At 36.7% G+C, this 17,864-nt stretch overlaps 1 protein-coding gene across 7 annotated transcripts in view; it reads right to left on the bottom strand.

The window, feature by feature from the left end:
* The window catches only part of LOC131437068 (uncharacterized), a 561,034-nt gene that overhangs the window by 93,268 nt on the left and 449,902 nt on the right, over nucleotides 1-17,864 (bottom strand). The window lies entirely within an intron of this gene.

Genomic DNA, 17,864 nt, shown 5'->3' with positions numbered 1-17,864 from the left:
AGATATTTATTTGTTCTGATATTACAATAGAATGAAAATGGGACATCACCGAAAGACACAGCAAGAATATCATGACATTTCGGAAACAGTTTAAAGTTCCTGTTAGTGCTAGGTGTTTTTGTAACTATCGGAGGAACAGTCCATAGAAAAGAAGGAGGTTTGACATCACTGGTAGTACGAGGCGGTCCAGAAACAACTGGTCGAAACAGTTATTTTGAGTGAATTTGCAGCTGTGACAAGTGTGTATTGATTAGTGAAAAGTGTTATTTATTGAATAATGCTGATTCTCGAAACTGAAAAAATGTTCTAGCGACGGAAATTGATAATTTACCGCTCAATATCAAACTATGTTAACCGAACGAAGCGACATCTGCATATCACTGTCGGTGTTTCACAGATTCAAGCATAACGAAAATAGATTGTGGTCGTTTTTTCAAGACAGTAAAATCTTTAAAAAATTACAAATCAATCCTGTGATTCTGGTCAAAAATAAAAAATTGCTTAGAGATTTTTTTAATTTCAATACCTAAGAGTAATATTAAAATCCTTACTAAAAATCGGTCTTTACCAAACTCCGTCGATTATTCGGGAAGAGTTTGATCAATGGATCCATTTTTCTTCGGGTTAAACGCTACAAGGTGCAAGACGCACGTGTGAAGTTCAAAACCGCATGGTTGTCTAATAAAAAAAACAGAATGCAATAAAGCAAATGTTGGAATTGATAGTGAACCACCCGATAGTCAAATTTCATATTTGATATTTGAGTAGGAAGGTACATATAAATACAAGCCGAGGTACCCAGAGCACTAAACACATGATAATAACAGTTCGGCTGAAAAGTTCGTATCGTTTAATAGAAACACACATTTTTTTGCCAAAATTCGTTTTTATTATTCAACATAATTGCCATCAGAGGCGATACAGCGATTATAGCGATCTTCCAACTTTTCGATACCATTTTTGGAGTACGATTTGTCCTTTGCCTCAAAATAGGCCCCATTTTCAGCGATTACCTCTTCATTGCTTCTAAATTTTTTACCAGCGAGCATTCTCTTGAGGTCTGAGAACAGGAAAAAGTCACTGGGGGCCAAATCTGGAGAATACGGTGGATGAGGGAGCAATTCGAAGCCCAATTCATTCAATTTCAGCATGGTTTTCATCAACTTGTGACACGGTGCATTGTCTTGATGAAACAAAACTTTTTTCTTCTTCAAATTAGGCCGTTTTTTTTTTATTTCGTCCTTCAAACGCTCTAATAACGCTATATAATAGTCACTGTTGATGGTTTTTCCCTTTTCAAGGTAGTCGATGAAAATTACACCATGCGAATCTCAAAATACAGACGCCATAACCTTACCGGCCGATTGTTGAGTCTTTCCACGCTTTGGGTTCGGTTCATCGCGTGCAGTCCACTCAGCTGACTGTCGATTGGACTCCGGAGTGAAGCTTTCTCATATCCAAATATTCGTGAATAATATGTCCAACACGTTCCTTTGATATCTTTAGGGTGTGAGCTATCTCGATCATTTTCACTTTACGGTCATTGAAAATCATTTTGTGTATTTTTTCACGTTTTCATCGGTAACAGCCTCTTTTGGACGTCCACTGCGTTCATCGTCTTCGGTGCTCATATGACCAGTACGAAATTTTACAAACCACTTACGAATTGTTGCTTCGCCCAGTGCAGAGTCTGGATAACACTCATCAAGCCATTTTTTGGTATCGGCGGCACTTTTTTTCATCAAAAAGTAGTGTTTCATCAACACACGAAATTCCTTTTTTTCCATTTTTTTTCACAATAACAAAAGTAGCTTCACTAAAAATGAAATATCTCACAAACTAATAATCCGACAGCTATCAAATTTATACACGTATAACAACGAAGTTTAGTATGTAGCAGTGAGATAATACCTCCTAACAATTATGTCTGAAGTGTTCAAAAAAGTGTAACTTGAGTATGTTTTTTTATCTCTCTGATCAGAAAATAATTTCTATATAATGAATGCATTTATGCAATGATCTTAGTGTGAGTGATGAAGTGTGTGTGGACACGGGGATCGCGACCCCGGAATGAAAAAAATATATATGCATCCAATATGAATGAATTGGTGATTTCTAAAGTGCAATTTACGCACTCAAGTTAAGATGTCGAAAAAATACATATACGACAATATGGACATGTAAAAGTTACGAAATCACAATGAAAGAAAGATACAACAAATAATTAAAATATTATATACCAAAGAATTCATGAGGGGTTAAAAAATACATATATATGAAAACTCAGCCACTAACAAACTAATAATATTGGAATCCTCAAGAAACAGAGAGATAGGAATTGGCATCATAAAGGGAAATAGTTCGGAAACTAAACATAACAAGACGAAAAAAAAATATGATCTTTGATTGAAGACAACACATTCAGCACGGAATTAGAATCTAAGTTACCTTTAGGGTTACTGTTATTATTGGAATAATATGAAAAACCCAGACGAAAGTCTATTTTTAGAAAGGTGAACAGGAATACATGCCGGGAGAACCAGCTCGGGTAGTCGCTGGTTTAGAAGCGATTCCAGTCAAGGATGGCTTTTATCGTATCAAAGAACGCTCACTCGCAACTCTTCCACGATTGAATCAGTGCCATCAAAGAGAAACGGAAGTCATCGCAACAACAAAAAAACCGGCATGGTACATTTAACATAGAATAGATACTAGTGCGAGAGCGAATTTCTCTCGGTGAACCGTCTGAGAATCAACGGCTAGCACGCTGCTGTGGGGATTCTCGCTGAAGTCACAAACGGTCGCTTATTCTCGTTTCGCGATCCGATTCTTTGCGGGTAGTGGATAATTGCGATAGAATCATTTTACTATTGGCGCTTATTCTAGCTATGTGCATATAACCTTCGTATAATTTGTGTCTCTGAAAATGTATGTGAATGCTCCACACAAGGGTTTTTAAATATTGCAACCTAGTAAGAGAATCATCAAGTCGAATCATCGATTCGATTTTCTGCGATAATTGTCAACTTGCGATTCTCTCTTGGTGAATTCCACACAGTGGTGATCATTATCAGACTGAAATTTTTTTAAGGACCATGAAATACTCAGAGTGTGAAGTGGAGTGAAGAAATGTAGAAAAATTCTCTCGAGGTTCATACATTGAGAGACTCGAATTCTTGTAGCATCTTCTATCGGATTGAAAATGTTGTATACAATATAGATAAAAATCGAGCAGCTTCTGTCAAATTTTCTGCAATCACCAACACTGATTCCAGTAATAGAACGGAAGGACGACTTCTGAAGCTATGGAGGCAAGATTGGTAAGGCACCATTAAAATGAATACGGCATAGAAGCTAGTTGTGGGACAGTTTAGAAAAAAAAATGGCATATACATCATCGAAATTAATAACCTGCAAAAAGCATTCGCATGCCGCAACTTTAATAACAATTTTATTCCACAAATTTCCATGGACAGACGTATTGTCGACAGACGGGTTGTCGACCTGCATCTACGGGTTAAAGAGGTGCGAGTTATATCAAAAAAATCAATTACATAAATATGAAAACTTTTCTGTTAAAGGAAATTCTGTCGAGATAACACAAGTATTTCGACAGATACACTTATATGCATTAAAGTTAAAAAGTTAAAAAACATATATTCAGCTAATAGATAGAACAAGTATGATAACGAAAACAAATAAAAAATACGATGCACAAAGATATGACAATGGAAAAAGAATATGATGCGATTATGAAAAAATACGCACAGAATCATACAAAATGACTAGAAGTTTTTTTTTTGGAGTCCCAAACCGTGTGTGTGCCCGAAAATAGTCGTCGCAGAAGGAAGGATGCCGGTAGCTTAGCCAAGCTACCTAAGAGAACGAGAGGGCGTGATCGGATGCGGTGACAAGTTGAAGACAAAGAGAACCGTAGATGTCAGAAGGAAGAGCAGCAGAGTATAAAAATCGAGGCAGACAATTTACGAAGGCTTAGTATGGAAGACCGGGATAACAAACTGATGTAATGGCAACGCTACAAATTGCTACAGCGCCAGAAGAGAGGAGGAGCCTTAACATATGCTTTCTGTACAGTGGCAGCATTCTCTTCTTCAAACATTCTTCCTCGTGCACCTTGGCGTTAATTGTGCCCTTCGTGAAGAAAATCGACGACCGCAAACCACAGGTACAAAGTGCTTGCCAGACCAACACCTTCTGCCCAAACTTTTCCATCGCCACCGTGGTGTCAGCTTCGTCCATGTCCTGGCACACCGATTTCGTATAATATTGCGGTCCGGGCAGCACTCGAGAGTCTTTCTTGGCGTAGGTTTCGTCGTCGATCAGGATGCATCCGTCTTTATTCTGTAGAATCCGGTTATACAGCCCTTGTTTTGGTTTGAACTTGCTGTACCAGGGACTTTTTCGGCACCTTCTGTTTCTTGTACGTTTTCAGGGAGTTCCGAGCTTCGATCCGTTGAATCATCCCGATGCTGGTGTTGAACTGCTTGGCCAAATCCCGCGTCGACGCCGATGGGTTTTTCCTGATGTAATCAACCACTTTTAAGTCCCGGCCGGGCTGGCTGGGACCCGTTTTCCTACCGGATCGGGGCAAATCTTTCATGGAAAGGGTCTTACCGAACTTCTCGATAATATTTTTGACACTGGTGTGGTGCACTTTCACCCGTTTTGCAATTTCGTTGTACGTGACACCACTTTCTGAGCACCAAGTGTGCAGAATTTGAAACGATAAACCGTACCGAAACCAATCGATTGCACAGCTGCTATTGACAAACATGTCACCGCAAAACACGCTGAAAAAAATTAAGCCATTTCAGAGCAATAACTGTTTGAATGTTGCTAACTACTTATCGATACACTCCTTATAATTGAAATGAGAAAGGCATCAGTACACCATTAGGTTGATTAAAATAGGTTTTTTTTTCAGATCTATTGTTCGACAAAATAAATTCAAACGTTGCATTATGCAACAAAGCATCATTCGAATATCATTTTGTTATTTTTTTCGTTTAAAAATATTGAGAAATAAGTCGGTGGAGAGTTAGTTTTGAGGACGCTTCTTAAAAATCATGATTTACGGTGTCCACTGTATCTCAGCGCAGACTAATCAGAAGTCAACAAATCAAAGCAGCGTAGATAGAGTATATGTTTTCCTAGACCGCAACTTTTTTTTGATTTATTTAAATTTTTTCAATTACAATTAATTTACAGTCAAAACTACGATTTTGCATTTTGCAGCTATGAAATCTCCCTAAAGTAACAAACAACAAAACGAAGAACGTTGGGGTCTGATATTTTACATGTAGAAAATGAAAGAAAAATTTGAAAAAATTGGGACAGTAGTTTTTAAATGACGATGGACACGAACTTTCAAAACCTGCTTCCGAGAAAAACGCGTTTAAAGTTTTTTTTCTATGAAATTGAAGGAAACAATTTATTACTCTAGTGAGTCCGTAGGGTCTAACATTTTCAAAAAATCTTTTTTTTTTCTTCTGTATTTTGTTCTAATGAAACATTTCAAGAATGTTTCGTCAAGTTTTCAAATCAAACGAAGCAGAAATCTTGGGCCTGTGCGTCGAGCTTTTACTTCTACGCAGTATAAAATAAGCAAAGAGAAAGGCCCATTACTTGTTCCGATAGGCTTGAAAAATTTAACAGAATATTCTTGAGTTGTTTTCATATGAAAAAATGCAAAGAAAAAAAAAAGATTTTTCAAAAGTATTAGACCTTAGCTGCCCCTTAAACTGAAGATGTCAAAGCTCTCATTCAATTTGAAGGTATTTGGAAACCTTTGGATTTTTAACAAAAGGTTTTCTTTTAAATACTAAAATTTTATAGATTAAAAAAGTAATCGACATGCTCATATACACCGAAACCTCCATTTACGAACTAAACGGGGGTTCGTAAAAAGAGGTAGTTCGTAAAAAAAAATTACGTTTTTTGAGATTTGGTTCGTAAAAAAAGTTTTGTGTGATTATTGTGGAAACCGCGCATCATATGTTTATTTTAGGAACGGATGTGAAGAGTAAGTGCAAGAAAATGATGTTTGGGCTCGTTTCAAAGTCCAAGATGGCGGCTTCCGGTTTATTGAGATTGTCTAAAACCCCTAACAATATGGGTATCTTCGGAACGGAATTGATGAGATGACTTCCGGTTTATTGATATCCCTTGAAAACCCTTACAATATGGATATTTTCGGAACGGAATTGATGAGTAGATGTCAGAAAACGATGTTTCAGGTAGTTTTGAAATTCAAGATGGCGACTTCCGGTTTGTTGATATTCTTTGAAATCTCTTACAATATGGGTACTTTCGAAAAGAGATTTAAAAGTAGACGTCGGAAAATTATATTTGAGGTGGTTCTGAAATGCAAAACAGTGATTTCCGGTTTATTAGTATCTTTTGAAAGTTTCTGCCATTTTCCTTTAACTTGGTATTCCTTTAAAACACTATACCGTTCCGAAAATATCCATATTGAAAGGTTTTCAAAGAATATCAATCAACCGGAAGTCGCCATCTTGGATTTCCAAAACACCTCAAACATCATTTTCCGGAATCTACTCTTTAAACCCGTTCCAAAAATACCCATATTGTAGTAGTTTCCATGGAGTAGGAAATCGCTTTCGATGAATGACAAAACCTCTTTTTACGAAGTAGGTTTATTCTAGGTGAACTTATTCATTATGTCTTTGATATTACATTTCGTCTTTGACTCATCAGTGCGTAACAGTTCAACAGTTGAACTGCTAGCGCGAACTGACGGCTCAAAAAACTTGAACCGTTAGGCAGACGTAAAGTTAATGCTATTTGCGAAACACTTGTGTAATGTCTGAACTCCCACAATCTGTGCGGATAGCAAGCCGAAACTTGTTTCGCCCGAGACGTCAGTCTAAGTGATATATATATATATATATATATATATATATATATATATATATATATATATATATATATATATATATATATATATATATATATATATATATATATATATATATATATATATATATATATATATATATATATATATATATATATATATATATATATCCTTCTCCGATTTGGAGGAAACTTTGCACATGGCTTCAGTATGGCAAACCATAAGTTTTGAACCGATGGAGAGGTCAATCCGACTCACGACTGATTTTTAAAAAGGGCGTATGTATTTTTGCATTTCACAAAAATTGCCTTCTTCAAATCGTTGTAACTCGGACACCGTTAATTATATAAAAATGGCGTTCAGGAAGAAGATGTAGGGAATTGATTGGGCACTCTAAAAACTATATAAACTGAAAAAAATGTTTGATTTTTTTCTCAACAATTACAAAATAATCCGAAAAGTTAATTAATTAATTGTATATGTAATTATTGAGAAAAAAATCAAATTTTTTTCAGTGTATAGTTTTTTAGAGTGCTCAATCGATTCCCTACAACTTCTTCCTGAACGCAATTTTTGTACAATTAACGGTGTCCGAGTTACAACGATTTGAAAAAGGCAATTTTTATGAAACACAAAAATAAATACGCCCTTTTTTTTAAATCAGTCGTGAGTCGGATTGACCTCTTCATCGGTTCAAAACTTATGGTTTGCATACTGAAGCCATGTGCAAAGTTTCATCCAAATCGGAAGAGGTGATGATCTGCAAGGCATTTCTGGAATTGCTCTACTATTACTTCCAGTAAGTCCGTCTCAGTTCATTAGGGAAGAAAAGTTGTTACTTTACAATTTTGTTTTCATACACACAATCAGAGAGAGAGAGAGAGAAATGAGAGAAAGGTGAAAGAGACGTTTGTTCAATTCGTAAAACTGAATCGATTGATATATGACACTCGACTCTCAGACCCTCGGAAAAAATTTCAACAGTTTAGGCGAATTCTATACTTTATTTTTATTTATATGGTGAAACCCCGTAAATAAAATAAGGGATAAATATAATAAAATAAGGGATCAAATAGAATAGATCAAGTTTAAATTCATAAATACTGCCATCTTTTGAGGACTTTTAATAATCGAATGATTTATCAAAAACAAACCGCGTTTTAATCGAATTGACTGACTTTGGGTACGCTTCCGATAAAACAGAAATTTCGGCAACAACTCCAAAATAGAACTTGCATAAATTTTCACAAAAAGATTTTTTTTTCTATTCGGAAAATGGTTTCGAATATGGATATTTCTGTTTAATACTCGATTTTTCGCTTACTTGCAATGATGAGGAATTCCCAAAAATCAATATTACTATTTGATATTCAAACATCAAATGAAACAAATACCCGAACAAAATTTATACAGAACGTAATTTATCAAATCGCTACGAATTCTCGACGACCCTACGATTCGATCACATCGAACAAAAACCACTCAAAACTGCTGAAGAATAACACTCAAAATTGCCAGCTCGAAACCTTGCACAGAAAGCAGTAAATAGTATAAAATAATAAAGCACATGCACAAAGCCTCATAAATGCAAATACCGACTCGCAACAAATCCTTTTCGCCATTCGGTTGGCCCTCGTGCCGCCAGCATGGCAGGATTCGCAAGCACCATTGCATTTCCAGCCATAATTACCAATCCCGAGCCCTAGTTAACGAATAGGTGCGCGTAGTGCGTTACTATCGCACCATTATCCTGCTCAAATTTTCCCATCAAATAGTCGTAAAAAAAAGGTTACAAGCCAGTCAGTTAGCGAGCCTTCGACAAGGCCGTCGTCACGGGGGCAAGAGTAACTACCGGGCTGTAGGCTGCCCGACACTCGGAGAACTCGGAACGTTCGGCCAGGACAGGACCCGGAGTCGTTCGTTCGTTGTCCATTGCACAGTAAAACCATTCTTCGGCGGCGGTTGGAACCGTAAAAGTGTGTAATTAGATTTTATACATTTGCGACTTCGATTAACTTCGCCTACGTTTCTCGCTGGGATTTTTCGGGTGTCTCACTTGTGACTAGGCAGCAACGGTTTGAAAGGCTGCGTCTAAATGAGAGACACCCTTCACAAAGGCACATTTCAGTACGGGCTGTTCGCCACGGAGCTGTTAACGTAGGTATTCATTTAATGTGATCAGGATAAAAGATTGCATGCCGTGGGGGGCTACCAGCATGATCAAAGGTCTTCCACGTACGGCACTGTGAACTAAAGGCATAATTGGGCGAAAGACTGAGCGATGGAACTGAACTGCATCCGCACAAGAGAACTGTCGGTTCTGTCGTACGATCAAAATGACACTCGTTCGCCAAACAAAATTAATTAAAATTTTCGAGCAAGTTTTGAAATGATTATGATTATCTAATTAACGGAAAACTCGCAATGGTGCAACTCTCCCAGGGCATGTTCGCTCCGTGCATGGACAGTTCGGATACAACACCGAATGAAGCGAAATTAGTGTCCAACCGAACATGATTTGGGTTGGGAAATTTCTGCGAAACAAATTGTTATGTCACTGTTATTGTACCGTGCTTATTTTCCACCCATTTATTGTTGAGCGCCGCAACGGGAACAGCTAATTTTCATACATACATAAACGCATATGGGCACATGAAATTAAAACTTGGAAACAGCTTGTGCTTATTGAGTTAAGGGGCCATTAAGTGGGCCAATGTGTGTTCGTTGAATTGTTTTATTACCTCTTGGATTCGTGACTTTCGCCGTGATAGAATCGCTACGTGGTTCCTCCTCGCAGGATGAGGACGTCGTGATTCTGAACGACAACGCGTGGTGTTTATTCGACTTATCGTTTGTTTTGGAAAAAAAATGATCCTCTGTCTGTATGCTAAGTGAGAAACATTTCAGTCCCCAAATGTTGTATTTTCGCAATTATGATTAGAGCGAAACTGTCAGCGCTTGACAATACTAAATTACAAAATATTCTAATGGGGGTAGTAACATTTTTACTAACGGCCCCGTTTTATGACAGTCAAGCAGTTTCGGAAATTAACAGCAAAAAAAGAAGGCAAAATTAGGACCCATTTGTTCCGATTTGAACCCGAGTTTACACACGTTTTCAGTATGACCAGCCATTTGTTTCGCACGAATTTTTCTCAGAACTCATTTTTAGACATATGCCATTTTGTATAAATATTTCTTCCAATTTTTGTAACTCGGGAACTGTTACTAGTAGTAAAAACCCTTCTTAATCTACCTAGTGGTGTGATACACAGATAAAAATATTATGTGATTTTACATTTATTTTCATGCACATATTTGGAGCAGGCAATTGAATGCAAATTTACATTACAAATCGAAGCGGTTTGTAAATATACATTTTACATCAATCATGGTTTTAAATCAGATTTTCGTTTCAACTGATGTCTATTTCATAGTACTATCAGTTTACATGTCGTGTAAGTTTCATCTTTTCTTTCTGTGTAATGCCTTTCTCTTTTTTCATAAAAGTCTCATGAAAATATATTTCATACTTATATTAAATAATTTCGGATACCAATTTTGACACCAATTGATTCAGATTGATTCGAGTAGTTCACAAAAGCATGCTTATGTCACACAGTCAGCATCATTTTTCCAAACTAGTGCTTGACATTTGCGTTGCCTGTTTGTATGAGAACAGTGATGCTAATCTAAAAAATTTTTTTTTTGAGATGACACTAAATTTCGATATTTCATGCAGTTTTAAGAGTTTCGGCATCAAAAAAAATGTTCGATTTTGGAAATTTCATGTACTCCCCCCTATGGTGCTTTTTCAAGATCGAAAATTGTCAAACCTTTACCACCGGGCAGCACCCCTTACGCATGTCCGATTTAGGTCAAATTTCGCATGAAGGCTTTTTTCGAGGTGCTTAAACTTTTGAGCACTAGAACTTAACGAAAATAGAGGTGATCCCAAAATTTTGGCACCCTTATATATATAAGAGCGGTAAAAATGAATGTGTTTTGTCGGTTACATCACTTATACCATCATATATCTGGAACCAAAAGTCACAACCATTTGATCTTCGAACTTGATCAATGGCCCGACAGTAGCTTTCAAACGAGCCCAAGTTTGTTAAAATCGGTTCAGCCATCTCTGAGAAAATTGAGCGCGTTCAAATATCTTCTAAAAGTGCACACACACACACACACGTACACACACACATACACACAGACATTTTCCGATCTCGTCGAACTGAGTCGAATGGTATATAACACTACGGGTCTCCGAGGCTCCGTTCGAAAGTCGGTTTTTCCAGCAATTCTAATACCTTTCTACAGAGAAAGGCAAAAAGCGTGTTAGGTAGTAGTAACAGTAGTAACAAATTCATTGAGGCACATACAAGAAAATGATTTCACGACGGGTATAAACAAACGATATGAATTACTTGATGATTCTACTGATTAAAAATAATACATTTGTTCATAGTAATTACAATTCTGCTAGATTAAGGTAGCGCTTCGCCGTGGTCACGGGAGTTCGCTGCCTATCCCGGGGTTTCACGCACTTTACCCAAAATTGTGAGAAAACGGGGAAGAAAACGGAAATTCCAAGAACATACGATTCTAGATAATTAATTTTTCTATCGATTCGTATATAAATTGTGCCTGATAAACGTTCTTATCGAAAGATTTCGTGCGAGTTATAAAAATAGATGAGTTTTTCCTTATTCTTTCGCACCCACACAATGTCAACGCATGCATTGGGGTGTGCAAAATGCCACATACGGTAGACGCCAACAACATTTCTTTTGTTTTCGTTGACCGTTCTCTGCGTAAACGTTGAATATAGATGAGTAGAAAATGCAAGTAAGTGTTACTACTTTGTAAAATAATTTCTATTCATGTTTCAGTAGAACCAGAAATCAGTAATTTGATGGAGACGCATGGTTTATCGATTGATATATTTTGTTAAAAGTCTGCTATTATACCCGTTATTTTGTTTTTTAAAAATCTAAATAGAATAATACAGCGTAATGTACTAGTGAATAATTTATTTTTGATGTAAAATCTACCGTAGTGCCAATATTGTAAGTGCGAATAAAAAAATCGAAAATTTTGAAATATTTTTTGGCATTAAAAATGCTTTACTCTTCACTCAGTCATTTGTTGATGGATTTTTTTAATTTAACAACCAATCGATTCGGATACATTTATCTTAAACATGTATGGTAACGTCATTTCAGTATTTCAATTTCAATTTATATTTTTGTTCAATAGTATACCATTGGAAAATTGGTTTGAATGTACCTATGATTTCACGGAACCAATCACGGTCGCAATAATGTCATTCTCTCGTCCGATTTGCGCAGTATGAACTATCCCACAAAAGGGCGTACTGAAATCTCAATTCATATACGAACAACACGGTGGCGCGCAAATAGGTGATTCAGTAGAAAGTTGTGATATGATGATAATAATAGATACCTTTTTGCCTTTCTCATATAGAAAGTGTTTGAAAAAATGACTAGTAAAAATTGGCCCGTGTCATATACTTCGAATCGAATTACGTTCATAAAGCTGAACAATGTCTGTGTGTGTGTGTGTGTGTGTGTTTGTGTGTGCGTGTGTATGTGTCAAATAATCTCACTAGGTTTTCTCGGAGATGGCTTAACCGATTTTGACTAACTTAGATTCAAATGAAAGGTCTCACGGTTCCATGCGGAATTTCTGAATTTTAAAATGTGATCAATATTGTACACCGTCACTTAAACCGGCGAAACAAAAAACGTAAAAAAAAATTCTAAACTGGTCTCACAACTACACAAATCGATAGACATTATCAGTACGCAACTAAACAAACCGATTCCGGCTATCCTGGTTCCCGGTCTCCGGTTCCAAAAGTACCGGAAGTATCGAAAATAGTGGTCATACATTCCAAAATGGATTTCACTCACTTTTCTCAGCGATGGTTTGACCGATTTCCACAAACTCTCATTTTCGGCGAAACAAAAACCGTTAAAAAATTCTAAACTGGACTCAAAACCGTTATTCCCAATCTCAGGGTCAAATGAAAGGTTTCATGGTCCTTCCAAAAATTACTGCATATTTTCGGATACAAAAAAAATTTAAATCGTCGTTTAGAGTACGACGGAAAAATCGTATAAAATCTTCAAAATTTGAATAATAACCAGTAGAATTTGTACGTCATGTTGGTGGCCGTACGAACTGACTTCGATTTTACGGGTTCTCGGGTTCCAGTGCAAAAAGTACATATAATAGTAAACAGAGCTTAAAATTGTCACGCATTTTCAATGAAACAAACCATTCCAGCAGTCTCATTTTCAATATTTTACTGTCTCATTCGTAAATGACCGACACCAGAACAAACAAAGAGAGACAAAGCATTTTCGTTTCTCATCTAAAAAATGAGAGAGCATAATGACCAACGTCACTCTTTCCTCTGTGACAAGACGAAACCAAACTAACGTCTTCAGGGAGCATCAGCAGAATTTCAATTCTCATTCTTTCATCGATGTATTGAAAATCTGTTACGCTTGGCTATAAAAAAAGTGACTAAAATATGGCAAATCGAAGTAATTACATCCCAGAACTTCTTCGGAAACCAAAACTACTACAAATTCGAGCACCAACAGTTAAAACTTATTGTGAAATCGTTTTCAATTCTTAGAGCTTTGGTTGAATATCGACCCTGTATACTATGGGATTTTCACTGAAAACTGCAAATGACTGAAAGGGCAAATGAAAGAAAAAACACAATTTTGAAACTACTGTCCCGCTTATGTCATTGACTGGAAATGGATTTCGTTCTCATAGTTTGCAAGCGAAGCTGAGACCCGCAAGGCGTTTTGGCTACCTGGGCAGCCATGGCCACCAGACGGCTACCAAAATTGATTCAGTGACGGTTGTCAAATCCAATTTGAAAAAACCCTTCTTAATCCACCTAGTGGTGTGATAATGCCTTTCTCTTCTTTCATAACAGTCTCATGAAAATATGTTTCATACTTTTATTAAATAATTTTGGATACTAATTTTGACACCAATTGATTCAGATTGATTCGAGTAGTTCACAAAAGCATGCTTCAGTGTTTATGTCACACAGTCAGCATCATTTTTTCAAACTAGTGCTTGACATTTGCGTTGCCTATTTGTATGAGAACAGTGATGCTAATCTAAAATAAAAAGCCTTCTTAATCCACCTAGTGGTGCGATAATGCCTTTCTCTTCTTTCATAACAGTCTCATGAAAATATGTTTCATACTTTTATTAAATAATTTTGGATACTAATTTTGACACCAATTGATTCAGATTGATTCGAGTAGGTCACAAAAGCATGCTTCAGAGTTTATGTCACACAGTCAGCATCATTTTTCCAAACTAGTGCTTGACATTTGCGTTGCCTATTTGTATAAGAACAGTGATGCTAATCTAAAAAGCCTTCTTAATCCACCTAGTGGTGCGATAATGCCTTTCTCTTCTTTCATAACAGTCTCATGAAAATATGTTTCATACTTTTATTAAATAATTTTGGATACTAATTTTGACACCAATTGATTCAGATTGATTCGAGTAGGTCACAAAAGCATGCTTCAGAGTTTATGTCACACAGTCAGCATCATTTTTCCAAACTAGTGCTTGACATTTGCGTTGCCTATTTGTATAAGAACAGTGATGCTAATCTAAAAAACCCTTCTTAATCCACCTAGTGGTGTGATAATGCCTTTCTCTTCTTTCATAACAGTCTCATGAAAATATGTTTCATACTTTTATTAAATAATTTTGGATACTAATTTTGACACCAATTGATTCAGATTGATTCGAGTAGTTCACAAAAGCATGCTTCAGTGTTTATGTCACACAGTCAGCATCATTTTTTCAAACTAGTGCTTGACATTTGCGTTGCCTATTTGTATGAGAACAGTGATGCTAATCTAAAATAAAAAGCCTTCTTAATCCACCTAGTGGTGCGATAATGCCTTTCTCTTCTTTCATAACAGTCTCATGAAAATATGTTTCATACTTTTATTAAATAATTTTGGATACTAATTTTGACACCAATTGATTCAGATTGATTCGAGTAGGTCACAAAAGCATGCTTCAGAGTTTATGTCACACAGTCAGCATCATTTTTCCAAACTAGTGCTTGACATTTGCGTTGCCTATTTGTATAAGAACAGTGATGCTAATCTAAAAAGCCTTCTTAATCCACCTAGTGGTGCGATAATGCCTTTCTCTTCTTTCATAACAGTCTCATGAAAATATGTTTCATACTTTTATTAAATAATTTTGGATACTAATTTTGACACCAATTGATTCAGATTGATTCGAGTAGGTCACAAAAGCATGCTTCAGAGTTTATGTCACACAGTCAGCATCATTTTTCCAAACTAGTGCTTGACATTTGCGTTGCCTATTTGTATAAGAACAGTGATGCTAATCTAAAAAAAGCCTTCTTAGTCCACTTAGTGGGATTTTCATATATCTTGAAAAATCACCATAGGGGGGAGTACATGAAATTTTCGAAATCGAAAAAAAATTTTTGATGCCAAACGGCTTAGAATTGCATGAAACGTCAAAATATAGTGTCATCTCGAAAAAAAAATTTTTTGAAAATATCGACTTTTTGGGACTTAGAAAAAATATGAAAATTTTTCTAAGTCCCAGAAAGTTGATTTTTTCAAAAAAATTTTTTTTTGAGATGACACTAAATTTCGATGTTTTATGCAGTTTTAAGAGTTTTGGCAACAAAAAAAATTTTCGATTTTGGAAATTTCATGTACTCCCCCCTATGGTGCTTTTTCAAGATCGATAATTGTCAAACCTTTACCACCGGGCAGCACCCCTTAAGCATGTCCGATTTAGGTCAAATTTTGCATGAAGGCTTTTTTCGAGGTGCTTAAACTTTTGAGCACTAGAACTTTACGAAAATAGAGTTGATCCCAAAATTTTGGCACCCTTATATATACAAGAGCGGTAAAAATCAACGTGTTTTGTCGGTTACGTCACTTATACCATCATATATCTGGAACCAAAAGTCACAACCATTTGATCTTCGAACTTGATCAACGGCCCGACAGTAGCTTTCAAACGAGCCCAAGTTTGTTAAAATCGGATCAGCCATCTCTGAGAAAATTGAGCGCGTTCAAATACAACGCTTTTTGTCGGTTACGTCACTTATACAATCATATCTCCGGAACCAAAAGTCACAACCATTTGATCTTCGAACTTGATCAATGGCCCGCCAGTAGCTTTCAAACGAGTCCAAGTTTGTTCAAATCGGTTCAGCCATCTCTGAGAAAATTGAGCGCGTTCAAATACAACGCTTTTTGTCGGTTACGTCACTTATACAATCATATCTCCGGAACCAAAAGTCACAGCCATTTTATCTTCGAACTTGATCAATGCCCCGATAGTAGCTTTCAAACGAGCCCAAGTTTGTTAAAATCGGTTGAGCCATCTCTGAGAAAATTGAGCGCGTTCAAATATCTTCGAAAAGTGCACACACATACACACATACACACATACACACACACACACACACACACACACACACACAGACATTTTCCGATCTCGTCGAGCTGAGTCGAATGGTATATAACACTATGGGTCTCCGAGGCTCCGTTCGAAAGTCGGTTTTTCCAGCAATTCTAATACCTTTCTATAGAGAAAGGCAAAAAGCCTTCTTAGTCCACTTAGTGGGATTTTCATATATCTTGAAAAATCACCATAGGGGGGAGTACATGAAATTTTCGAAATCGAAAAAAAATTTTTGATGCCAAACGGCTTAGAATTGCATGAAACGTCAAAATATAGTGTCATCTCGAAAAAAAAATTTTTTGAAAATATCGACTTTTTGGGACTTAGAAAAAATATGAAAATTTTTCTAAGTCCCAGAAAGTTGATTTTTTCAAAAAAATTTTTTTTTGAGATGACACTAAATTTCGATGTTTTATGCAGTTTTAAGAGTTTTGGCATCAAAAAAAATTTTCGATTTTGGAAATTTCATGTACTCCCCCCTATGGTGCTTTTTCAAGATCGATAATTGTCAAACCTTTACCACCGGGCAGCACCCCTTAAGCATGTCCGATTTAGGTCAAATTTTGCATGAAGGCTTTTTTCGAGGTGCTTAAACTTTTGAGCACTAGAACTTTACGAAAATAGAGTTGATCCCAAAATTTTGGCACCCTTATATATACAAGAGCGGTAAAAATCAACGTGTTTTGTCGGTTACGTCTCTTATACCATCATATATCTGGAACCAAAAGTCACAACCATTTGATCTTCGAACTTGATCAACGGCCCGACAGTAGCTTTCAAACGAGCCCAAGTTTGTTAAAATCGGATCAGCCATCTCTGAGAAAATTGAGCGCGTTCAAATACAACGCTTTTTGTCGGTTACGTCACTTATACAATCATATCTCCGGAACCAAAAGTCACAACCATTTGATCTTCGAACTTGATCAATGGCCCGCCAGTAGCTTTCAAACGAGTCCAAGTTTGTTCAAATCGGTTCAGCCATCTCTGAGAAAATTGAGCGCGTTCAAATACAACGCTTTTTGTCGGTTACGTCACTTATACAATCATATCTCCGGAACCAAAAGTCACAGCCATTTTATCTTCGAACTTGATCAATGCCCCGATAGTAGCTTTCAAACGAGCCCAAGTTTGTTAAAATCGGTTGAGCCATCTCTGAGAAAATTGAGCGCGTTCAAATATCTTCGAAAAGTGCACACACATACACACATACACACATACACACACACACACACACACACACAGACATTTTCCGATCTCGTCGAGCTGAGTCGAATGGTATATAACACTATGGGTCTCCGAGGCTCCGTTCGAAAGTCGGTTTTTCCAGCAATTCTAATACCTTTCTATAGAGAAAGGCAAAAAGCCTTCTTAGTCCACTTAGTGGGATTTTCATATATCTTGAAAAATCACCATAGGGGGGAGTACA

Source organism: Malaya genurostris, chromosome 3 (assembly GCF_030247185.1).
Source record: "Malaya genurostris strain Urasoe2022 chromosome 3, Malgen_1.1, whole genome shotgun sequence".
NCBI classification, from domain to species: Eukaryota; Metazoa; Arthropoda; class Insecta; order Diptera; family Culicidae; genus Malaya; species Malaya genurostris.
The sequence above is the reverse complement of the archived record's forward strand: the minus strand, read 5'-3'. Positions and strand labels throughout refer to the sequence as shown.